The sequence below is a fragment of the Wyeomyia smithii genome, chromosome 3 (genome assembly GCF_029784165.1).
Source record: "Wyeomyia smithii strain HCP4-BCI-WySm-NY-G18 chromosome 3, ASM2978416v1, whole genome shotgun sequence".
Lineage (NCBI taxonomy): Eukaryota > Metazoa > Arthropoda > Insecta > Diptera > Culicidae > Wyeomyia > Wyeomyia smithii.
This window is the reverse complement of record NC_073696.1, coordinates 241,761,373-241,786,806: the sequence shown is the minus strand read 5'-3', so window position 1 is coordinate 241,786,806 and position 25,434 is coordinate 241,761,373. Positions and strand designations below refer to the sequence as shown.

Here is a 25,434-nt window from a genome sequence, read left to right as displayed (position 1 = left end):
GCTTTGCGGCATCCCGCGGTCAGTGTTAGAACGGTCGCCGCGCTATACAGTTGTGCGACATTATCACCGATTGCTGTCTGTTAATTTGTATTTTTTTGTTTTTATGGCAACAGCCGTTGTTGTAACTTGTGTATAAATCGACGGAAGATCATTTTCACTGATTAGCAATCGGAACCGGTGCGCGTGGTGAAGTCTCATGTGCAGGAATTATCTAACGAGTGCAGAGCAAATTTTCATTGACAATTACGTTGTACAGCTAAATTTACGTTTGTGCGTTACGCTGTGAGTGGAAAAGCGGATCGAGCATAAAAGGGACTGTGGGAAGGAAAGTTGTCCGTGCTTGATGGTAGTTGTGATCTTTCCGGTCTGTGACAGTTGTAAAGGATGCAAGTTCCTGGATCGTAGTGTGCCTTGGTGAACAGTTTTGGTTTGTTTGTTATACTGTTTGCATTTAATGAAAATCTTGATACTCCAACACGAAGTGTTTTTCAGGTTAGTGGAATGGTTTACTTAAATTACGATCATTAGCTTCAGAAATAATGGATTTAATGATGCTCGAAGCGGTGAACATTTACAAGTTCTAAATAGACAGTATTTAGACGAGAACTTCAAGACGTGTGTCGTTAACGTCAATCATTAACGTTAATGAAGCTCCCTGAATCGTTAGAATGATCAAAGCTTATATCACCTCTCACTACTGGTGTCATTAGTCGAGTTTGCTAATTTCGAAACCCCAACATTCCAGCCAATCAGTGTAAGCAGCCCAGGCGATTCCTAATCTCGGGGTAAGCGACACCTGATAATCGTTATCTGCGGTGTGACTGTTGACGGCACAACCTATCGAAAGTAGCAGGTGTTCCGCGAATGGATTACATTTTTTTTTCTGCCCGCATTGTCCATTCGCAGCTGCGGACGATTTCGAAAGTAATAAAAGCTCTGACAACACTTTGGGGCGAGTGTGTATATTATATCCTGATAACGAAGTTTGTGGGCTGAGCTACTAATTTTTGGAAAACCGGGAATGTGATAATCATTGTTTGCCCTTTGTTTTTGCTAATATTGGCTTTTTCAGCGCGTCAGGTCAGGTGGTGGTGTGTGTTCGGCACTTTAAGAGTGGTAATTAATACGTTGATTCAGCGAAACTGCTTTGTTATCATTTAACACTTAGTCACTTAAATTAGCGAACCTCAAGGTTAGGGAACGATTTATTAATTCAACAACGAGTAACTTCAGAGAGAAGGTCACTATTTATAAACAGAAACAAAACTCCACAGGTAAATGATTTAGGTAGGTACTAGGGTGGTTTACCGGTAAAACAAAAACCGGTAAAACCGGTAAAACCGATATATTTTTCAGCACCGAAATACCGGTATTGGAGAGGCGAAAAAACCGGTATTTTCGGTACTTTTCTTTAAATTGAAAAAAAAAAAAACGTCACAATATTCATAAATCATTGTTAGGCTAATGAATGCTATTCACTTAGGTAGGCGTTACAAATCACATGATGATGTATACAGGGTGTAAGGTAGCTCACTTTCAATCAAACCCTTTAAGGGGTGATTGAGGACCCTATTTGATGAAAAAAATCCTTCTGCGCATATGGTCAAAATTTAACTACTGAAGAGTTATTCTCTTTTTCTAGTTTTCGGTTATGTTCATCTCAACGAGGTCTATCACAAGAAGTATGATAGCTAGCTCAGTTATGTTGGTTCTTTTGGAGAGCTGAAAAAATTTCGTAAGCAATAGTGTCTCAAAAATTCACAATTTTCTGCTCGTTAAAGGCAAACATAACCGAAAACTGAAAATAGTAAATAACTCTGCAGTAGTTGAATTTTGGCCACATGTGTAGAAAGATTTTTTTCTTATCGAATATGGTCCTCTATCGCCCATTAAAGGATTTTATGTGAGCTCCCTAACATCCTGTATAATAAATACATTTAGACATATGCAACATTAAATATTAATTAACCCTTGCCTATGTATCAATTTTTGTTATTTTCTAACAATCTGCTCGGATTCAGACGATGTGTTTGTGTGTATCGATAATATGTCAAAAAACTTCATATCAATAAAGCAACACATTCATTGTTTAAGTATAACAGCTAATCTCTTTACACATTCATACTCACAGAGGCAACGCGTGGGTTTTAAACCTACCAGTTTAACTACAAATAATGAAATCATAGTTTGAGGCAGTAATCACAATCATGTCAGCGAAAATACGCAAGTCACTATTCATTTTGTGCTATTTAAAAACAATAAATAAATATAAATAAATAAATAAAATTTGGATTAGGAATTTATTTTTGTTGATACAAAGTGATCACAGGATGAAATAACCAACCAATGAAGAATTTCATCCTAAAAATTACTGCTCCTTGATGAAGTGAAATTTAAATAGCTGTAGCCTGTAGCATGGTCAAAGCTTCGTCGCCCGTATCGCAGCGGGCTTTTATTAGCATCTAGCTGAATGTATCCGGCCTTACTCGTGTAAAAGTTTCTGCTTTTTCTATCATTTTCTATATTTTTATATATTTTTTACCAACCTCTCATTTCAAATATTTATTTCTACTTCAGTTACAAACTTGTTCATATGCCACATATTTCGTTTCTCCATCAGGAGCTAAAGTTAATAAAATAATTATAATAATAAATAATTTGGACGAACTGTTTAAAGAGCATCGAGCAGAATAAAGAAGTATTTACCTTCGATTCATTCGGATTCGTGAAAAGTAAATTCTGGTCTGATCGTGATTTCTTTTTTTTACTTCATTCATATACTCTTCTCAACAGTTTCAAATATTGTTTTTCTACGAATTTTAAAGTTATTCACTAATTTGAAACTAAGCTTTGCGATACGAAAGAAAGTTAAAATAAAAATCTGCATGTTTTTTTGTTATTACATGAGTTTTGAAATTATGTTCTTCGTAATCATATCACTAGATTCATTCATTGGAGTTTTTCAAACACTGTTATCCAGTGTTGTATCTGGATCGTATGCCACAAGAGATCAAAACAATGGTCGCAGAGGTCCTAATCTTACAAAAAAAAAAATCTGGATCGTAATGGAGCATAGATACTCATAAATGCAAAAACATAATCATGCAGCGACACGTCCATACATAGATGCAACCTGAGACGCTAAGCAAAAAATAAATTTCAAAATTAAATTTATGTAGGTAACGTCTTCGGCAGTGGCTTACTTCGGCAGGTTTTTGCATAAGACTGCAGCAGAAAACCGGCCGAAGAAAACAACTTCCGGAGACGTTCGACACCCTTTAATTATTTTTTAGTTTTATTTTTAAATAGTACAGAGTTTTTTTTTTCGAAGACAATCATCATTACTTCCCGAAACTATGATTTTAAGAATTTTGGAGTTGAAAAAGTAGGTTTAAAGACCATGAGTCACCCCTGGTTTGTATTAATCTGAAAAAATAAAAATACCGGTTTTTTACCGGTTTTTATTTTTATGAATACCGAAATACCGGTTTTTCGAAAAGTCGGTACCGACCACCCTAGTAGGTACATTCTAGTCCAGATATCAGCGGTTGAATTAATAAACTATCAACGTTTTAAGCTTACGCTCCGTTGTGGAGCAAGGAAGTAACTAAATCACGACAGAAGCTTTAACGTAGTCAAATCATACACGGTCTGGTCTATCGGTCTTTTAGATGGTTTTATTTTTATCATGAAGCATAACGATATTATGTACTTATCGGAATGTCACCGCGTTACGCATACGGATACGATATACAGTACGCTTGTTATAGAAAATGAGAGACCGTATGGTCGTTAAAACGAATTAACGCTAAGCCGAACGTATGCGAATCTTAATTCATACAACGGACAGTGAATGCGAAAAAAAAAACAAATTATAAGAGATGCGGCAAACATACATACATTTTCGCATATTTCAAACGATAGATTTTTCATAATCAATATGTCGTTGAACAGATAAAATGATGGGCAATTTTGTGACTTGATTAGTCATCTTCATTATTACTTTATTGCTCAATAGCGAAAATCTATGGAAATTTTTAATGTCGAACTTGCAAGCAGCGTTGCCATTGTGCCAGATAAATCTGGATTTTGCCAGATTTCTGTTTGCGTGCCAGACAAACAGATAAACCTCAGAATCTGCCAGATATTTGTAAATGAGCCAGATATTTGCCAGGTTTCATCCGAACGTCTCGCAAAAATGTCATTAATGCGAGAGGTGCCGTGACTGGCCTTTACCTACCTACACCCGGCGAGAGCAAAAAAAAAGGTCATCACTTTCAATTCTGCCAGGAATTTTATACAAAAATGAGTGACAGATTTTTGCCAGACTTTTCATTTTCGTTTTGCCAGATTTTATTAAAAACTTAGTGGAAACGCTGCTTGCAAGCACAAACGTTATGACCAGACACCAACCGTCTTCTGTGGCCTCAACAGGTCATCTAATATTTGCTTCCACGGGCTAAGGCTATTTTCATGTCTCAAAAGTAAAGCTTTTCTGACAAGTCTATAATAACCTCCATTGACAGACAGTTTGATGATCTGATGATTCTCACATGTTGTTAAAATTGAAGTCTTGAAGTAAAATATGCTGACACAGCTAGCAGCAAACTTGGTGACTACTCTAAGAGCGGACTTCCCACCTAACATGCATTCGGTGTTTGATGCTTATCTTCGATTCGGCACGCAACGAATGAAAACCAGCATCGCACAGCGAATATCTCTACCTTGGTGCTTTCTCTACGGTTACATGGAGCACCCGGCATGGCTCTGTGTCATTGTTTATTTGTCTTTCTTCACTTTGTGCCGTCTTCTTGTACATATTCTGATTTTCGTTTGTTATATTACATGTTGTAACTAGAGATCTATTTTAAAAAGTGTGAGTCATTTCGCAGTCAAAGTTTTTAAATATATGCCGGTTGCTAATACTAGGGTGTCAATGGAAATCGATTTTTCGAATTTTGCTTAGCGGTAGGGCTCAGAAGTTTTGTCTTCTCGAAAAAAGTCCCTATGCAAAATTTCAGCTCAATCGGAATTCGGGAACACGTGCCTCAGAACGGTCACAGTTTCAACTTTTTGACCAATGGAAATAATGCTTTCTTACATTAGCTGCCTAGGGCCGTGGTGGTTCGTACCGAATCAAGAATTTTCCTACACACTTCCAAGGTTGCATGTTCAATTTTAAGGTGCTTTTTCGCTGCATGCCGATTGCTCGCTCCACAAGTACAATTTAGAGGAACGATGTTTAACAAACTTGTAGTCCCTAAGTAGTACTACAAGTTTATCGAATATTACAATGCTCTAACTTTTATACCTGCAGTGTGAGAGCTCATATTCAGTGCAATATTCAGCCAATATTCGCGGTGAGTATTATGATATTCACCGCGAATGTTGACCGAATATCCCGCTGAATATGGCTCACACACTTTAACATAAGAGTTAGAGCACTGCTTTCTTCGACAAACTTGCAGCATTACTTAAGAACTGCAAGTTTGTCGTACAACATGTTTCAAAATTGTACTTGTGGAGCGAAGCATCGGCATGTGGCCAATTGAATGGAATTGACATCCCAAAATTGAATATGCAACCTTGCACACTTCTCAGTTCTGGACTACTCATTGCCAATTCCCTAGGTTTCTCGACACTCGCAGATTCGCCTCAACCTGGTCAAGCCACTTAGCACGCCCTCTGTTTCGGGTGCCAATGGGGTCCTTGAGGACAACCGATTTCACCGTAATGTCGTCCGGCGTCCTCGCGACATGTCCAGCCCATCGCAGCCTCACGATCATCATCAGGTCCACAATGGGAATCTCCAAGTAGTGCCTGTAACTTGTGATTCATACACCTGCGCCACTCTCCGATTTCGGTTCGCACTCCACCAAATATTGTCCGCAACACTTTCCGTTTAAATACGGCTAGTGCGTGTATGTCCTCCGTGACTTTTGGTTTAATTAGGTTTTTGTACATCGTCAGTTTCGTGCTGCGCCGCATGATTCTGGATCAAAGCGTCTTGTATAGGTCAAAAAAGGTCCGATTCCGTGCTTGAATACGTCGTTAGATCTCCTTACTTATGTTATTGCCGGCAGTAACCAGAGATCCCAAGTATACGAACTCATCTACCACTTCCAGTTTATCGCCATTCATGATCACCGTCCGTGGAAGGCGAATGTTAGTTCTTCTCGAGCCTCTCCCTTTCATTTACTTGCTTTCCAACGTAATAATTCCTGGTCCAACTATCCTTACCTTACCTTACCTTACAGAACAGTCCCGCGCCGTGGTGTGGTCTTTGCTGTGCGTAAAAGGCTTCTCCATTTTCACTCGGTCCATGGCTGCAATTCGCCAATTCTGCAGTCTGCGTAGGGTCCGAAGGCCGTCTTCCACCTGATCGATCCACCTTTCCCGCTATGCACCTCTCCGTCTTATCCCTGACGGATTGGTTTCAAGAAACATCTTTACCAGGCTGTTATCCTACATCCTTAATACATGCCCAGCCCACCGCAACCTGCAGTGCGTGGTTTATTCGCCCTCTCCCCGTTCCGTTCTCCATCTGCAGTCTACCGAAGATGATACGCAACACCTTCCGCTCGGAAACCACGAGGTCGCGTTGATCTTCCACAAGCATACTCCATGTCATAGTCCAACGTCTCGTTGATGGTCAACTTGGTGCGGCAGCGAATTCTACTCGATCGAAGCGTCATCCAGAGACCGAATTATGCGCAATTTCCTGCCGTAATGCGCCGATGAATTTTTCTGCTGGTATCGTTGTCAGCAGTTACCAGTGAGCACAGGTACATGAACGTGTCGACTACCTCGATTTTATCATCACCATCTTCTCGTGAACCTCTTGCTTTCATGTATTTCGTCTTCGATGCATTGATGACCAGTCCGACCTGTTTGTATTTGGCCTTTAGTCCGATGTACGTATCCACCATCTTCACAATGGCCCGAGCCACTATGTCGATATGGTCTGCGAAGCCCCCACCCCCTCCTCCGGTACTCTTTCTTATTCCCAAGTGTTGGGAATGACCTAGTGCACGGCTCTAGCCAGTGTTTCTCCACCGTATTCCAACAACTCGTTGGGAAGTTGGTCCACTCCAGCAGCTTTATTGTTTTTTTTTCAGCCGGCCAAATCTTTTCCTCCAATTCCAGGAGACCGCGAGCTGGAATCCTGTTGTCTTCTACTCGTGCACCAAGATCAACTCCCATACCGTCCTCGCGTGCTCATCGAAGTGCTGGTTCTACCTTTCGATCACTTCACACGCGTCTGTAAGGAGGTTGCCGTCTAAGCTCCTGCAAATATCGGCTTGCGGCACGTAACCTTTACGGGACTTGATCAACTTCTCGTAGAACTTCCGAGCTTCGTTAGCTCTTCCATCGCTACGGGATCTCGATTCTCTTATTGGCGCCTCTTCCTTCGGAGGACTAAGTGTTGGTTGTTCCGTACCCGGTATCGTTTCACGATCACTCTCGTACGGTGTAGCAGGATTCTCGCCCGTGCTGCGTTCTTCTCCTCGACTAACCGTCTGCATTTGCCGTTAAACCAGTCATTTTTATGATTCAGTGTCCTTGTACCTAGTAGCGCTACAGCAGTGCTACCTATGATGGATCGGATGCTTCTCCAGCCATCTTCAAGAGTAGCTGCGCCAAGCTGTTCTTCCGGGGGTAACGCATTCCTGTGCAACCCCTGCGTCCCACAGTTGCTTAATATTGGGTCGCAGTGTTCGACTTCGGCGGGTTTCATATACTGTCGAGCGTTTGGAGCGCATGCACACAGCTGCTATGCACACAGGCTACCTATATTCACACTGCGGTAGATGCGAACGTTGGTGACGTCGAAAAAAAAACCTGCCGTCAATTAGAAGGTGGTTGCTTTGGTTCTTTGTCTGTTGATCGGAGCTCTCCAGGTGGTTTTGTGGATATTTTCGCGGGGAAAGAAAGTACTTCAGACAATCACATCACGGGAGGCTGCAAGTTTCACGAACCGATTACCGGTCTGTACATTTCATCTAGTTCTGCCTGAGCGTTCATATCATCAATGACGACTTTCAAGTCCCATCGCGGGCAGCTATTGTAGACCTGCTCCAGCTGCGCGTAAAACGATTCTTTTTTATTTTCAAATTTTCCTTTATGTGGGTAGTGCCATTTATCTTCAACGTACACTTCCTCGCGTTGATTGGTTGCCACTCCATCACGCGTTGGCGCATTCCACCCGGTACTATGAAGCCGGTTCCTAGCTCGCTGATGATGCAACAACTCGGGTAGAAAGTAGCTGCCCGGTTTTAATACCATCTGTCCTGTCCAACAAAGTTCCTGCAGCGCAACGACTTTGAAGTTGCGTGGGTGTAGCTCAGCCGCTGATCAGCCGCTTCTCACTTGGAGATTGGACGTTGTTTAGAGCCGTAGCATCTTGGTGAACAGACACTTTGTAGAGACGTTTCTAGTTATTGTAGACCGCACCCCTCCCTCCTCCGGGGACTATCGACCGTATATATTTTAAAAATTACGTGTGAACCTTGGACATCCGAATCCATTTCCCTGGTGGGAAACAGTTCAAATAAATTGAAAGAGTTTGTTTAAACCGTAGACATTTGCCAATCACTTCCCAAACTGTCCATGTGGAATATGTAGGGCCTCTAAGGAGCCATCTACACTCCACGTGTACAAGTTTTTGGCATTTACAAACCTCAATCATCCATTATTATAACGATCATTATCCATATGCTCTGAAGATTTGGAACGTGGATAGTCCTCAAATCACTTCTCATGTTCATGAACTTATTTAAGATGAATGAAAAATTCACATATCACTTCAAATTCATCAATACAATGAAGTGATTAAAGTCACCTCGGATCAAAATTTGATGTGAAAATGTAAATGAACAATGGAAAATATGGTGAAATTACCATCAAACTTTTAACATTGTGATTGGATCTTGTTCAACACATGCCAGCACACATTTTAAAATTTTCACAAATTATTTTTTTCACCAAATTTTCAACATATTCAAGAAACATTAAAAAAAATATCAAAGTCAGCCCGAATTACGGTAGCTATCATATCTGCAATCACCAACTCACATCTACTTCTGCATCCGCATCTGCAGATGTCTGAAAAATGATATCCGTAACATCGCTATTCAAAGCGGGTCAAAGAATCACCTAGTCTTCTCTTCCCATTAGATTACTATATCGCTATACAAGTGTGAGAGTAGGCAATCGTTCAGTTACAAATTACTTCCACAAGGTAGTGTGTGTGGTTGATCGAGGCGTGTGTGGAGCATAGAGAAATAGAGAAGGGTGATTGATATTCGTCTTAAGGAAAACTACCTCTTCCAATAGTTTAATTGGCCAAAACACCATGCCGGAGACCAGAGCCGGATTTACGATTGTGGGGGCCCGGGGCCCAGTTTACAGTGGGGGCCCCAGAATAAAACAAACCCGTTTTTTTATCGTACGAGTTAAAAACACTTATTTCTCATTGAAAAGTTACCAAAAATTTGCTAGAATTTTTTCTTACGAGTTTTTTTTTTGCAGAGAACTTATTGATTGAATAATCAACATTCAGCTCCTTCAGAATATTGTACTCTCAACTTAACAATGCTAAGTTTGACAGCCTTTCACTCTTCATAGTCGTACGCAACCTATTTTCAATCAGTTTCATCTTCGATAAAGACCTTTCTCCAGTTGCGTTCGAGATCATTAGGCTCAATTTATTTGTATGTATGCAACTGCTCGAAATCCGGATTTTTTTTCTTGATATCTGAAAAATAAAAACCTACCGCAATTCGAAAAAAATGCGATCCGCAAGCAAAAATTTGCACACAATTTGAGAAAGACTGCGCAAATATAGGGCTACGCTGGCAATAATCTACAGAACCTAGGAAAAAACTAGGGGTAAGCGGGGTAAGACCGCCCCCTTAAGCAATTCTGTTTATAGAAAAAAAAAGTTGCGGCTGCAATTTCATTTTTTCTTCGCTAAGAGGTTCTTCTATTCAATACCCGCATTTAAAAAATAAGAACTGAAATATTTTTGTTTATTTTCCAGTTTTTTTTTTCAATTTTTAAAAATTCATTGAAAATGTGCAGATCTTTTTCATGCGGGGTAAGCCCGCCCACCAGCGGGGTAAGATCGCCCACCATTTTTTGAGGATGAACAATATTTTTAGGGCCGAAACGGTTTATTTTATCGGTATAGTGTCTCTGACAAAGTTGTGGATGGTATTTTTTTTCTTTTTAAATAAAATATACACTGTAAAAAAGCAGAAAAAAAAAATTTCTAAGTTTCAACTTATTTTGTTTTCTGATTATTCAAGTTCAGATCAATGTTTAGGTAACTTTTTTGGTTTTCAACATAAATAGATTTTTCAGAATTGGGGGTTTTCAAGATATTGAATTCATAATATACCTATCTTTAAGCTAAAAATTAAAACTCATTAAACCTGTCTGTATGATTCTTTTGAAGACTTATTATGTATAGAAAAATACTAATAATTATTCTTTCGTTTATTTATATTTTCAATTTTCTATGTTTTTTTTTTTTGAAGAACAAAATTATCAACGACTCTATACACCAAACAAACCGTCCAAAAAAAAATTCTTCACAAAAATTTAGCAAATAATATTTCTATTACTCCATGATCCAACAACCATAAAATTTTAGCTTACCTTTTGTAGATTTTACAGGCAAAAACATATTTTTTCAAATAAATTTGAAAAAAAAATATATTTTTAATTCTATTTTTATATCTTTTCTTTAAATTTTTTTAGAGTGTGTATTTTTTTCGGAAGTAAAAAACTACTATTTTCAATTCTGCCGGAGACGTCATACCGATCAAACAAACCGTCATGGCTCTAAAATTATTTTGGTTCATTAACACCATTTTCACACAGGTTTACTTTTTTCAAAAATAAGTCTTGTTAAAATATATTACTAGAAAAGCTTCAACCAAATTGAAAATGGTCGATTAACATCGATGTCTTATGTGGCTTGAAGTTGCTTTACTGATCCTGTAAATATTCCCTTTGTAGTGTCGAGGCATTTGGGTCTTGAAGTAAAACAACAAGCAGTTGGATACGTGGCGGTTTTACCCCTTGTATAGTGGGCGACTTTACCCCCAGTGGAACATTTTCATATTTGACCGAAAAAGTAGTCAAAATTACAAGATTACTCACGGCCTTCGATATTCCCGAAAGAAGATAGATTCAGGCAAGCGAATAAACGTATATTCACGAACAAAACAATAGATTTTTAGACTGAAAAACCTTAAGTCCCGTTGCCGCAAAACAATAGCGCATTGACTGGTTGCCAGCTGAAAGGTTGTTTTTGATTATTTCTGCGACCGTTCGCGCACTATCAAAACAGAAAAACGTGCAAAATGTTATGTAATTATACTGTGATAGACACGTTAAAGAAATTTTTCAATTATTTTATAACTTGTTAGTAAAACTACAGTGGGCGGTCTTACCCCGCAGGGCGGTCTTACCCTGTTTACCCCTACACACTTCTGCAGGTCAATAAAATCTGCACACGGACTCTGAAAATCTGCATTTTGCAACGCAAATCTAGTATCCCTGATTCGGATAGGTAAACTTATTTTCGGAATCAACAGCAATGTATTAAAAAAACTTGTGGATTATCTTCTTTCCTGCTTGATTTCCTATGCGCGCTGGTTCGATCCAAATGGTGTGTTAATGTGTGTCATTTCAAGAGAATCGAAGGTGAAATCTTATGGATGTGGTTGTGATATTGGCGCTCGCGAAAAAATAACACTGAAGGAAAGTTTCAGATTGAAATGGTCTGTTCAAATTTTCTTACTGTAAATTGAACTTTTGATTGAATCTCATTTTTGATAGAGAAAAGAACTTTTTCTCGTTTTGTGGGGGCCCCAAAAATGTGGGGGCCCGGGGCCCGGGCCCCCTGGGCCCCCCCTTAAATCCGGCTCTGCCGGAGACATCGGAAGGTAGGTCAGTTTTTTTCGATACGTTCTTTTAGCCCCAGTTCAAAAATTTCAAAACCTCAGAAATTCGACCAAATTTTTTTATTCTGTTTTACACCCTATTTCGACCTTTCATGCATTTCTAAGATGGACAATTCCTTTCCATCTGTCATATACCTGTCAAAAAAGTGAAACTTCGACCGCTTTGAAGCATTCTCAAAGTCTGAACTGAAATTTTGTATGGGGACTTTTTTCGAAAAAACGAAACTGTTGAGCCCTATCGCTAAACGAAATTCGTTAAGGGTAATTTTTTCCCATACATTCAATTGAAAGTTTAGTATAGAACAATACAAACAGTGTTAACACTTGTGTGTAATGCAATGCTTTCGCAAAAGCAAGCCGGTATGAGCGGTTTGCATGCAAGGTTGCGAATACAAGTGAAGTGTTCCATTCTACAGCCTTGTATGCAATCAGCTTGAAATGTTTTCATCAAGTTTCAACTTTTAAGTCTACATGGACCAAATGTACACTGAAAATATTTTTTCGTTATTCTCTGCACGCACGTTTCGTAACCATGGAATTCGTAGATTGTACAGCACTTTTGTTGATTGTATAGAATATTCGTATTGCAAGTTATCGAATAGAATTGCAACATTACGCATGATTTGCACAACTCACGAATGTAATCTCGTATGAACGTGGATAACAACGAACAAAAAAACTAAAGCACGAGTATTCACTTGAACGAAATATTTGTGTTCTCTTATTTTTGATTTCGTATAATGTATATGTTATTGCGTAGGCTTACTAATTTTTCATACTATTTACATTATGCAGCGTTTGTTTGTACGAATGATTGCGTTTATTTTTAAAACCTTTCGTCACGTATACGAATACGTACTTTGACAGTTCTGACGAAAATACCTTCATATTTATTACGTATTGGTTTCGTTGCAGAAAACAACAGAAGGTGTTGTATATAATACACACGTTTTCGGGGAATAATCTAATATATATTTTCAGTGTATGACCAGGTTTCAATTCAAAACTGTTATGTTATTGTGACTGAATTTTTAAATAACAGGGAAGAATTACAACCTCTAGCTAATAAACTAATGGGGTTAAATTGCATATTTTCGAGGTGAATTGCCATCACCACTGAATCTTGCAGTTTCAAGGTGTTCTCAAAATAATAATTGTTGATAGTCTAAACAAAATATGACTCAAAGTATTCCTACGTCTTGTCCTTATCCTTCGATTAGCTAGCCTGCCAGAAGGCGCAAGTTGCGGTTTAAAGCGAGTGTAAATTCAATGCACGAATTACGTGCCTTGTGTAATATTACTCGGGTGTTTGCAGTATTCTGCACTCCATATTATTGAAAGGAAAAAACAGTTGCATTAAACAACAATTTGATAAACATATTTTAACCACAGACAAACAGACGTACCACTCGATGACGATCTCATCGACCAGAAAAATAAAGATTATTTTGAAATTTTGCTTAGTGGGCAATAATGCCGCTAGTGTCGCTATAAGCAAGCGTACACATTCATTATCAACGACAAAAACCGTTTTACGAAAACAAGTTAGTAGACAATAAGCTCACATGGTGGCGCATGAGTGTAACGTTTCGAATAAGGACGAGGATTTTTGAGGCTTTTTCTTCGAAGTGGCACGTCTGTTTTTCTGTGGTCTAACTTTGAGTTCAAGTAGGTGACCATCAAAATGATGCGTGTAAGAAACAAATAAAAAAAAACAAATTTATTTTTCGAGAATTTTTAAAAACATATTTCACAACAAAAATTGAATTATAAAATAACAACAGCAAGTAAGATATTCTACATACTCTTCATATTGTATTGAATTGCCTTAATACAAATAAAATAAGTTAGAGGAGGAAATTACTTTGAAGAAAGTCTACAAGCTGATAAGAAAAACAAATTTAAATTTTCCAGTCAATTAGAAACTCGAGTAGCGCTTATTGATAGAATCCCATTTATGTTTCCCTCTACTAGGTGCAGCTAAATGTATAACATCAATCTCTCCTATCAGCCCTAAACGGCTAGCTCTAATCAACTGTCTTTCTCCTGATAACCACCGGCAATACTTTACGTGCCAGTTATAAATCGAGCGCACTATCACCGAGTCTCCGGTAGAGGAGTGATTCGAAAAAAAATCTCGGATGCTTCAACATTTTCCCATCATCATCGAACGGATTCTAATGAGTTGTTTTTATCGGCTTATCAGCTAAACTGTCCAAACGAACGAAACAACAGTGCTGCTAATCGGGGGCTTTGAGCGATAGCTCTTAGATAACGGGACAAGTGTTTCTAAAGGCTTCCAGAAGTCCGCTGACACAAGGAAAATGTGTTTCCCTCTGAACTCTCATCAGAAGTACTATTAGCATTTTCTTCTGGGAAAGTATGTAGGCACTTCAGTTTTAGTGATAACAACATAGCTAACAAGTCCTGTATCGAATATGTCACCGGTGCGCAGCTGTCTTCGCGCTGGCATCTACAAACAATGCCGCCGGTGTGCGAATTCCGGCCCCGTTTTCGCGCATACATTCCTAACCCAATTGATATAATTAAATCCATTTGAGACGAATTTAGACGCTTGCGTGTGGGAATCACTTAACATTGGCTGCCCGAAAAGATGATGTCCGATATCGAAGTGGCTATTTTTGACACATCCCAGATGCGAATGAATGCTTCCCCCGGATGATACGCTTAATTTCTTCACTATCAGGAAGCATTCTGATTCTAGCTGATGGTGTGTGAATCCTGTTGCAGGGTTTATTTTCGCTTCGGTTGCAACAAATTGAAGTCAATAAGGAAGTTGGTAATAATGTAGTAAACGCCTTACCATCTTTTGTTTTCAATGATTATAGAAAGTCAAACAAACCACGATGTGCTACTGATAGTGAGTGTTATTAATTGCTTTCGCTACTGCTACGGTAGGGATCAAACAAAGTGGCTGATTGGTTCCGAATGAGAAAGGAAATAAACGAATTGGATCAGATCAGCAATTCAAATCTATTCGTTTCTTCTCAAGCGAAACAGTAAAAGTGGCGTAATTTTTTTCGAAAGAAATTACTGCACCAACTGCAACCAACGTTATTTTAGCTGTTATCTTGAATTCCATCAGCGAACCAGTTTCAACATGTGTCTTAAGTTTAATGTCTTTTCAAAACTTTTGCTAGGCAGTTATCGTATTATATCGGAATGATAAACAAAACAAACTGGCTGATACTCACAAAGACTCACCGCGTTTTACGAGAATAGACTTTGTAAATAAAAGGTGAAAAAGTTGATAAAAAATTGACGTAATTGAAATTTGTCAGAGTTTTAATATTTATTTATTTTTTATCAAAACAAATACATAAAATTCTGGTTTTAATAGCACATAAGCAAATTATGAAAACAAGAACTATTACAATAATGCGACCTTGAATGCCATTTTGAAACTGTTTAAATACTAAAACTGAGATGGAAAAATTCAAACGAACTGAATAAACTAAATTCATATAACATTCGCAGCATGAATGTTATAAAAAAGAGAGCATACTAATTTCATTCCGTGTGACGAAAGTATCTCAGAGAAGGTCCTCTTATCACTCCGTTCCTCCGAGTTGTTAATTTTTCAAGCACATTAACATTTTCCCTGCAAAAATATATAGAGAAGTGCTCGTTCATCTTTACGAGTGTATGCGTATATGTGAGAGACTCTCGCCAGAATTATGATAAGATAAGCTCGGCGATTACCAACCGAAAATGATAGCAACAGAGAAGCCGGCTTAGTCACCGAATTGTGCCGGCCGCGGAAAGACGTGTTTTGTTCGGGAGTATGCGCCGTCGGAGTGTGCGTCGTTTGCAAAATTGACCGCTGCGCTGACAAACTGGAACCGTCATTGTGTCACCGTAGTGCCTTCGGTAAGGTAATTGGTTTAGTGCTGAGCAGTGTAAAGTTCAATTGGCGCATAATCAATAGGTTTGTGCGGTGCGCGGTTAAGTTCTGTGTTCATTTCCAACTTGGAAGGAACATACTCTGCCTTGACTCCAACCTAGATTGGTGATGATTGTGTCGATGATGCCATTTTTGCGACAGTGACAATAGAGCCGGGATATTTAGATCAGCCGCTACATTGACGCTTCTATAGCGTAATTAGTTATCATTCGTAACCCGGAGAGAAATATTCCGCTAAGAATAAGGTATTGAGTTGCATACATGCGCTTCATCACCGGAATAACCTGTGGTTTGTTGGGGCGAACACTGTCGTCTCGGAATCTTCTTCACTTACGACCGGGAGCAAAAGTTCGCGGCGTGTTAATTGACCAATTGATGGAAATAGTCTAATTCAATTCGTGTCGCCGCGCCACTGCCAACTGTCAACAAAGCCAAGCTGTTGGGACCCTTTGTTGGCGCTGTTCAGGTTGCCGGTTGATTTATGTTTGGGAGAACTAACAGAAATTAAGTCGCTATAAGGAAGCAGTGTCTTTTGTGTTGGAGTGAATTATGAACTGCGGGATTTGTTTTAGTTTTGATTACTGTTTTATGTGTTAAAGATTGTCACCACTGCATCTCTCCTTGTGAGCGATGTTGACGGTGGGTTTGTGGAAGGCGCAAAATTTCGTAATAAACCGAGCTAGAATCATGCATTGTTTTGTGTTTTTGCACTGAAAAACTTGCAGTATTCGAATCCAATTCTGCATTCACAGCCAGAAAAAATCAGTCTGCTAGTATTCTGCCAACCATGAATGGAAATGTTTTTAAGGATTGCAAACGATTTAGATTTTGAAGCAAAAATTTGGTGGCAAGCTCCAAACAGTTTCGAAAAGATGTTATAAATTTTTTAGCGTTGGACCACTTCCATTTACTAATTAAAAAAAAAAAAACTTAAAACATAGAATAATATTCGACACAAACGATTTGACTCTGTTAACGATTTGTTGTTGTTGTTGTTGCTTTGTTCGCTTGAGTGCACAACGACACGCTCACCGGAAGTATAACTTTTATTAGTCACATATTTTTATACACAAAAATATTCGTCATTCATAGCAAAAGGATGATTTTCTGAAAACTGGATCGACCAGTAGCAAGCAGAATTGCCGCAGCGTAGCAGGCGATGATTTTATGTTTGTATGATTTTTGCCCCAACACACACTCAAAGTCCATAGTGGACGCGCCTTGTTTTTAGTGCATTAAAATTATTCAATTAAAGTAGTTATTATTTTTCTGCCACTCGTCAGAACGTTGCAAATGGGGATTAAAACTTTGAAACCTCGCTTTTCTTCTCAGTGTTAATTTTTTGACCGTAGACGGCAAAAGCAACGATAAAAAATGTTTTAATTTCTCCACCATTCCCTCGTCTTTATTTTTATACTGTGTTTATATTGCTTTTATATTGTGGCACATCAACGGCATTTTTTAAACATGTTTATCCAGCGATTTATCTGAATTGTGAAGTTTTTTTAATCTAGTTGATTAACTTGTATTTCACATTGCTATTGCTCTGTAACAACAACAAACAATTTCGAACAGAATTCAAACTGGCTCGATAGTTAAACTATGAGTGCATTTAGTGAAAAACAATTTTAGCGTCACTTTTTAATCGCTTCAAATAAATATTTCATAATGTGTAAGGTAAGAAAACTCAGCAATGTCTAGAGAACGTGTTTGTGGCCTTGAAAAAGGCTAATTGTAATTTGTACTTGGCAGGAGGAACAAAACAATTCACTTTGAGCTAGTGTATTTCGAACGCAGCGGACTTGGCTGGCTCCCTTGGTAACAGCAATAGTACGGAAGGCAAACTTAGCTGTTTTGCCGCTTGTTCGTGGTCCACTTGTGCCATCTTAATGACGGGTTTGTTGATGGTTGAACAGTTGACAGAAAATTAATGCACTTTGCGTTCGTCTTTTTCCTATAAAACAAAAACAGCCCACCCCTTTTTACTTTCTTCCATAATACCGTGTGCGTTACCCCGCCCACCTATCGCGTAAGTCCTTTCCGTAGGTATTTAAGACAATCACACGGATTTATTTCATCACACCATCATTCATTCGTCCACTGATTTTCGCGCGAGTCGGTTCAAGTTCACATTACTTCTTCGTGTTTCTCGTGATTACGTTCCTACCACGTGGGTCGTAAACGTAAAAAAAGACGCACAGGCAGTCTTAGAGCTGCTAACGACAAGGTCAATACCCGTGAATTATGCGATTTGGCACAGAAGTACCTATCGATCTAGCGGCTGCTTTTTTTTTGCTGCGGAAGCGTTGGAATTGACGGCGAACGCTGCTTGAAATAATAGAACGAGAATTATTCTGCAAGTGACTATTCAATGACAAGAAACAGAACGAGCTTCTATTCGGCCTCACTAATTGCCCAAGGAAATAAGGAAATGTTCTTCCGAACATCCAAGCTGTTTTGCCGTCAAAGAAAATAGGAAAAAGGCATTATTCGATAGTTTTCCAGCTTTGTAGAAAATTAACCCAACCGTTCTTTTAGGGACGGTCACTTGCTTTTAACTGAAACAGTTGATGAGTTTTTCATATTTCACAGTACACGTGAGTTTATTATCAATAGCAAAAATTAACGCAATTCTTGAATTAGGCACACTCAAAGTAGTTGAAGAGGTTGTTTATAAGGCAGTTTATAGGGCAGGGTTAACGTACAACTACGACAGCTTGTCTTACGTCATTCTATTTTTTTGCAACAGGTTTGAAAATACACTTGATTGAGGTAAAGCGGTAGATTTCAGTGATAATTCTTTTTCTACTCTTTTTTTTATTAATTGATTGGTAACCTCGAAGAGTGGTCGTTGATTCTGGATTCCGATTTACCTATGATACGGGATGATTTTAGTTGTCTTGTTGTTCTTCGCTCCGCACGCACTGCTAGCAAACAAACCAGACGTAACGATCTTACACGCACGCTACCGGCACACTCACAGCTATTACCAGTGGCCAAATGGCGGAAAGCAAACGCAACGCGACAGATCCGGACAAAATTACTAACATGGTCAGGCATGTTCAACAATACTGTACAGTGCTACGGTTCGTTGGTTGGTCCGTCTTCTGTAAAACGCTGCGATCAAATGGGACTCCTGCTCAGCTTGGCTGCGTTAAAATCAGATACTGCTCTGGTGGCTATGGACTCAGTTTCCAGTAAGAATCAACCACCTTCTTGCAGCAGTAATCGGATATTAATGAAGACTTAATTTCTGCATGCTAGCCTTTGTGCGTGACGTCTGAGAGTTGAACTTTCGGTAGACGTGTCTTTGTGGACTAGAGCGAATAAAACAACCAGCGAATTACTTACTAAAATACTAAACAAATACTTGGGCGTCGGCTGTGCCGGGGAAGAAGGCCTTGTTTCAGTTTTGATAAGTCGAAACATGCGTTCAGCAAGGCTCTGCATTTTATAATATTACAATAGTTAGCATTACAAAAACTTTTCGAAAGACGCATTGCTAATTTACCACTCGATTGTTATAAGCTGGAAACTGAGTTTTAAGCATTTGAAAGTGAGCGGTCGGTTTTTCAATTTGTACCCTTATGTTTACATATTGCCGTAAAACTTAATTCTACGTCAAAAGTCAATCAAAGGCTGTTGAGAAATTTGCATCAGTTGCGTTATTCGCAGATATTTTTGTGGAGCCTTTTTTTTTGAAAATTTGAATTCGCTAGAAGGTGGCGAGGGAAAAAAAGGTCTTCACTCTGTTTCCACGTCTACCCGGACTAGGGGGGGGGGACTCGAATCGAAAGGCTCGGGGCATTTGCTCCCTTCGCTCCCTCCTTAAATCCGGCCCTGCATGTGGGCTATTCAATGGAGAGTAATTTGAATTAACAAACGATAGTAGACTTTAAGACTCATTAATGAAACACTCTTTACAAAGCTTCTGTTAATACCAACCCAACAAGAAATTGTGTTGTATAACAGCTTATTAAGTTGTAGTTCAGCCGGAATCCGTTTGTTAGGAAGTATGCGTATTCTATGCAGGCTTTGTTTTGCTCATCTTCATCTTAAAGAGAAAGAGTTTTCTTCCCTCTTAACAACTGCGAGCTTACATTCAATGTGCATCACACCGTCTGCTGTAGAGAGAGCGCAGAGTAATAGTTTCTCTGACGAAAAAACGCTCCTAATTTGACAGAGCAAAAATCCAGTGAAACTCTTGTAAATTGCTCATCCGCGCACGCAAGAAAAATGAAATAAATTGCTCAGCGACCAACTGAGCATTGCGTTACCGTTCTCATCGCTCTGGGGTGCGGCAAAAACAGAATAAAATCGAAATTTCTGCAGAATACGCACCCATGGTGAGTTGTGAATCTTCCTATAATATTATATTCGAAAACGGTTAGGATGTGGCTTCAATGTGAACCTAAATAGTTTGATATTTGGCCAACTTCTCTTCTAGTAAAGGAGAAGCTAACGAAAACTACTCCCTCTTGAACTGAGAGAGCAAATAAATGTTTATCCCTAACACGTGATGATAAAGAGTGCAAAGGAACTCTGCGACTGAAATACTCTACGCCTAAATGTGAAAATTACTCACTCTGTGTGAGAGAAAGTCTAGTTCTCCAAGGGGTTTGGCAGGTAGAAAAGGAAATTTGGGCAAAAATCAAGAGAACGGAAGCCTGATTCTATGTCAGTTATGTGGTCGTGTGTTGGATACGTCCTCTTACTATTTTATTAGGCAATCGTTTTGTACAAATAATAAACGCGTATAATTGAACTCCAAGAGTTGGTAAATCGAAACTGTATTAAAGAAGGCTTCGTATTAGAACGTCAAATTATTAAATTTTAAAACTGATGATGTGGTTGGATGGTTTTGGCCACATCTTCCCCCTTTGGAAAGAATAATGTAGCAGCAGAAATCTTTCGAAAATACATTAAAAGAAAATTCTAACGTTTCTCGTTGAGACTCTTGAGTTAAATCCATATTTTCAAAGCTTGTGCCTATGCTAGTTTATACAAAAAATCCAGCATTTGGGGAATATTTTAAACTTTCATAATAAATTTTAGTTGAAGAATTTCAAACGTTGTTTTTACCAACCACGCTTCTCTTTTCAAAGAAAGTGGTTTACAGTGTGAAACTGTTATTAAACTATAATTATAAACTAGTTCTTATTTAATTTTTAATCAAACCTCATAAAGATTGGATTTTCCCTTATATTGTTTTCGATTCTAATTTATTTTAAAAAAAATATTGTTTTTCAATTGCCATGCTTTGTTTAAGAAATGGTTTTCGACTGTTTTTATTTTGAAAATGCTGTCCAAATGGAATTGCGTTGAAAATAACTAATAAATAAATAGTAATGCTTTTGTAATTGAATAATTTTAATTGGTAAATGGGTATCAAAACCATTTGCCTTTCTTTGTTTTTTTTTCTCAAATTTGTTTGAAGTTGTTGTGTTGCTTCGGTTTGTACTTTAATATGCTTAATGAATAATAATATTGTGTTAATTATCAACATTCTTTTGCACCTAAGTTACAAATAGACGACGTGTATAATGAGTTACAGATTACAAAATCACGAATTATGGAAATGGAAATGGAACGACTATCTCAAAGTGTTTCTAGGCTTGGGCCGCAAACAATGGCATATAATGAAACAATCAGTGTTTTTCAAATTGCTGCGCAGTTGAAAAGATCAAGCGCATTCATCCGCTTGAAAGATAATAACAACATTATCACCTCTGAGCCTCAAAGATTAGGGGAAATAATTTTCACTCACTTTTCGAACCAATTCAAAGAACCTTATCTCAATGAAATAAGAAATATCGACACTCTAGACGCTGTGAATACAATGTTGAATGCAAACGATCAAGCTCTGCTAATGGAACCCAAATCAACAGACGAAATATATAAATCTTTAAAATCATGTTCAGCAAAAAAATCTCCTGGCCCCGATGGATTAACGTACGAATTTTACCTTAAAAACTTTGATGTGGTTAAGTTTGACCTGGCTTACATTTATAATTCTTACTTGATAGATGGAAATTTACCACCGAAAGAGTTTACTTCAGGTATAATAACACTTGTGCCAAAGAAAGGTGATCACCTAGACTTTAATAATTATAGACCGATAAGTTTACTCAACACCGATTATAAAATTTTCACTAAGATAATTGCAAATAGAGTTATGACGATGTTAGATAAAATCATTGGTCCTGGTCAGGTGGCATGTATGAAAAATAAGTCATGTACTGAAAATCTTAAGAACATACGCCGTCCAGTAACCAGATCCCAAGAGAACAAAAGAGTTAAAGGATATCTAGTAAGTCTTGACCTGATGAAAGCTTTTGACAGTGTCAATCACGGTTTCCTTTGGAAAATTCTTTTGAAATACGGTTTCCCCGAAAAACTTGTGACATGTTTGGAAAATTTGTATTCTTCTGCCACTTCTAGCGTACTTTATAATGGTTTCCTGACTAAAGAAATCAAATTAAAACATCGGTCCGGCAGGGTTGTCCGCTGAGCATGGTGCTGTTTGTCATTTACATCGAGCCATTGATAAGTAAATTACAAAGTAGTATCACAGGCATTCTTGTTTATGATAGGTTCCTCGCTGTTACTGCATATGCTGATGATCTAACCATCTTCGTCAGAGATGAAAAAGAGTTTGATCTGATGCTTCAAATAAATCACTCGTACAGCTTATGTTCATTGATTAGATTTAACTTGGACAAATCATCATTCCTAAGAATTAACTCATGCAGAGGAGGACCGTTCTTAGTGAAGGAAGTATCAGAGCAAAAGATTTTAGGACTACACGTTGCAAACAAGTGGACAGATATGGCTAAAATTACATATAGTAATATAATTGGTAATATACAATTTCAATTGTCGAACAACAGAATACGGAATATGAATATTCATGCAAAAGCCCTGTATTTAAATACATTCATTCTTTCGAAGCTCTGGAATATAGCGCAAGTAATTCCACCGAGTAATCTGCAATTAGGAAAAATGAAAGCTGCAATTGGCAAGTTTCTTTGGGGTAACAGTGTTTTCAAAGTTGATCGAAATCAGTTGCATTTGAGATGTGAAGATGGTTGCATTGGACTGGTTGATGTAGAAAGCAAATGCAAAGCTCTGTTCATGAAAAATATCCTTTATGACCAGTCAGGAAACGATGACACCCCGTTAAGCATACAGACGCGAGGCATACGGACGCGAGGCATACGGACGCGAGGCATAGTACGCTAGGCATAATGGACGGCAGGCATACGGACACGAGGCATATGGACGCGAGGCCGAATGGACGCGAGGCCGAATGGACGCGAGGCCGAATGGACGCGAGGCCGAATGGACGCGAGGCCGAACGGACGCGAGGCCGAATGGACGCGAGGCCGAACGGACGCGAGGCCGAATAAACGCTAGGCCGAAAGGACACAAGGCCAAGGGGAAGTGATATGGAATGTGTTATTATCGTCATCATCAACACAGCATTCGATAACATGTATTTCGCTTCAAAGTGTCATTTGAAAAGCAATACACTCGCGGCCTTCGGCCGACTCGCTGTCCGAGCGAATGCTGTCCTTACTCGCTACCGCTCGTTCGGACTTAACTAAGGGAAGAAAACTCTGTTTGAGTAGACCTAGCAAACCAGTAGATCAGTCGTTTGGGTGCGAGAGGCCGCCGCTTCCGACGGCGGGTCGGCGGCCGGCTCGGACTGCGGAAACCACGGCGGCTTAGTGCCGCCTCGTTTCCTTGCCCTCGATTATGCGTCTTCGCCGCATGGTTTCAAGAAAGGTATTATACCCAACTTAAACTCTTTAGGAATATAATAACACCTGAACTACATAATTGGATCTCATGCGATCGTACAACATCGCATTCGGCCTCGCGTCCATTCGGCCTCGCGTCCATTCGACCTCGCGTCCATTCGGCCTCGCGTCCAATCGGCCTCGCGTCCATTCGGCCTCGCGTCTATTCGGCCTCGCGTCCATTCGGCCTCGCGTCCTTTATGCCTTGTGGCAGTATGCCTCGTATCCATTATGCCTCACATCCATTATGCCTCGCGTCTGTATGCCTAGCATACTATGCCTAACATCCATATGCCTAGCGTCCATATGCCTCGTGTCCCGTCCCCCAGGAAACAACAATGCAAATGAAGAATACCTGTTAAAGTTAAGTCATTTGAGCCATCTATCCCGAAATGGTAAGGAATGGCTCATAGAAGCTAAATTTTTGAAGCAGAATTTCGATTTGAAGTCTGTTATGTTGATGTATTGGTATTTTATTGACAGCAAGTGTGTGGTTCCTAAGGTTGAAAATAATTTTCCCCTTGTGCAGTGGGAAAACATTTGGGAGAATATCAAATCCTGCTTTTTGTTGATGGAGGACAAGTCACGATTGTATTTTTTCGTGAACGATTTGATACTTAATAAAGAAAAGTTATTAAGCTACGGCATTGGTCGTCTTCAAAGTTCCAATTGTGACATATGTTCATTACCAGATGACAACAAGCATCGCATTATAGCATGTAAAAATGCACATCAAGTCTTGGCATGGGTCAATGAAGTGCTACGTAAGCATTTAAAACTAAAGTTTTCGAATGCAGAGAGTATTCTTTCGTGGAAAGTAAACCCAAAAAACCAACGACAGAAAGCTGCCCTATGGATAGTGTGTAGGGCCATTAGTTACAATTTGTTTAGAGAAGGTGATCTATTTAATTTGAAAAAACAGGTGAGAGAAATGCGATGGAACAACAGACATGTATTTAGAAGACGTTTTGGTAAATATTGTAATTTTAACTAGATTTGTAAAAAATGTAACCAAGAAATGCAGAAATAAATACTATTTATATTAAAAAAAAAAATGTCGTAACCTGTAACAAATATTTATTTAGTTTTTCTGTTCAGTGTTTTTATTTTTCTCAGTGTTTTTTGTTTTTTTTTTTTAAATTAAAAAAATATGTGAATATTTTTAAAATTATTTTTCTGTTATGATTTAACTTGCTGGTTAAACTAAAATTTGAATATATTGTAATGTGAAATTATTGTGTTACTATTTTTGTGAAAGTCACTGAAATATTATCCAGGAAAGAAGAAGAGAGTGATCTTTAAAAAATAAATTATTGAAGTGAAATATTTTTATTTCAGTCTAATCGAACTATAATTAATATCAAAAAAAAAAATCGTTGTTGAGTAACTAAAGCTTTGTCAGCATCAAATTGATTTAACCTGAAACTAACGTCATGATAGGGAATTTTCAACTGTGTATATTCAAAGAAATACCTACAAATATATTAGTTTTTTTTTCTAACACAGACATTTTTGAGTTCTATAGTTGGAATTTGCAACTGTGGATATTCAAAGAAATATCTGCCAGAATCTTAGTTTTTATTTTTCTAACACAGACATTTTTTGTTCTATAGTTTTCATAAATTATTCTATGATGCTTTATCACAGTATTCGGGTCAGGCATCCGGTATTCATAAAAAAATATTGCTACCAGGCGCTAGAGTTTGTATCTCTCGATTGATTTCACCCGGAG

At 38.6% G+C, this 25,434-nt stretch overlaps 1 protein-coding gene across 4 annotated transcripts in view; it reads left to right on the top strand.

The window, feature by feature from the left end:
- LOC129730031 (protein peste) overlaps positions 1-25,434 on the top strand; it is a 43,544-nt gene continuing 18,110 nt past the window's right edge. Inside the window, exon 1 of one of the 4 annotated variants that reach the window (XM_055688996.1) lies at positions 1-492. The gene's annotated coding sequence lies outside the window, so the exon portion shown is untranslated. Of the gene's footprint in view, positions 493-15,716; positions 15,872-16,124; positions 16,146-25,434 lie in introns of those variants that run through there. The other 3 variants (XM_055688995.1, XM_055688997.1, XM_055688998.1) reach the window with 3 other exon arrangements.